General features: G+C 34.7%; 1 protein-coding gene across 1 annotated transcript in view; it reads right to left on the reverse strand.

The window, feature by feature from the left end:
* Positions 1-1,368, reverse strand: part of LOC118743776 — a 452,583-nt gene that overhangs the window by 137,966 nt on the left and 313,249 nt on the right. The gene's annotated exons all lie outside the window — the stretch shown is intronic.

A 1,368-nucleotide genomic window follows, 5' to 3' on the forward strand; every position in this document is an offset into this window, starting at 1 on the left:
CTAGTTTTTTAATTCGTTTTTAAAATTCGATTTTTGGATATTCCAGATTCCATGTTTGTTACATATTTTATAAAAATATTGTAAGCGGCACGCAACAATTTAAATTCATTAAATCTGAAAACTCACAACTGCCTCCACCTCGATTTGAACTCGCGACCAACGATGCTTGAGTCGGAGGTCTTCACGCTGAGCTACTTTCATATTGTACGAGAAGTGAGAATGTGTACACTTACATAAACCGCAAGTTTCAACTGTCTCGCTCTGTAGCCGTTTTTACTAGTTCAGAGATAGTTCTGAAATATTTAGTTCGGAACTAGCGCTTTGCCAGACTGTCTCTAAATTTTTCTGCAGGGACTATACATATATATTGTACACTTGGTGGAACAGCCGAAACAAAATTCTCACGATTTTTACCCCAATGCTTGTTACTCGTATTATAATGAGCTCTTTCTTAGCAGAAACTGGGCCCGAATTACGGCATCCGTGATCGAACAAAATAAAATTACAGCTGGTTTCACTCACTACAATAGCTGTATACTGTAATACTGTATGCTGGAATCTGAAAAAGAAATGTCGGATGCCGGTGCATTTAATCTATTTAAAAAGAAGATAATTTAGGTACGCCCTCTTAAGTGAAGCCATTTCTTCTAGAAGGGCTTATTCATTTACAATTTATGCGAATGGATAAATTCATATCATTAAGGATTACAAATGAATTTCAATAAACATTTTAAGTTGCAATAACACATAATTAAATATGTATGATTTCTATAAATTAAAGAAGCAACTTGAAAAGAACTTCTCCAAAAGGCCTTCTGAAGGCGTTCTATGGGTAACGAAAGAAGAAGCCCTTCAATTTGTGCCACTCCATACAAAAAAGAAAGGAGAAAGGAATGTAGAGTGGAATGCCTCTTGACTCTCAGGAAAGTTTTTCGGAAGGGCTTTTAACTCGTGAAATTATCTACTGGGATTGTACTCTTGTCAGGTAACAGCACTAATCATGCAGGTTCTGCAATTCAATCCGAGTGAATTTTAATCAAACTCGCTTTGAATTCAAATTGCCAGGGGTTGAAATTTACTCGGAAGTGAATTGCTAGACCCGCCCGATAATGTCAAAATATGTTAACAAAGTTTTACAGTTTAGGGTAAAATTTGATAACTTAAGGCACCAAAGGTATGAAAAAAAATCAAACCAGCTATTCTCGGGCTACTACCTATATGACACCAAATAGACCAACCCAATTTACAATTGTATATATTTTTTATTTTTCAAAGCAATGAAGCCAAAAAGTGTTTACATCTCTTAATTTTCTTTCTTTACAATACAAATTTAAGCTGATAATTCTAAGTTTTTAAAGCAACTAAAAT

This window comes from Rhagoletis pomonella, unplaced genomic scaffold, assembly GCF_013731165.1.
Source record: "Rhagoletis pomonella isolate Grant_MI unplaced genomic scaffold, Rhpom_1.0 Rhpom_scaffold_00007, whole genome shotgun sequence".
NCBI lineage: Eukaryota > Metazoa > Arthropoda > Insecta > Diptera > Tephritidae > Rhagoletis > Rhagoletis pomonella.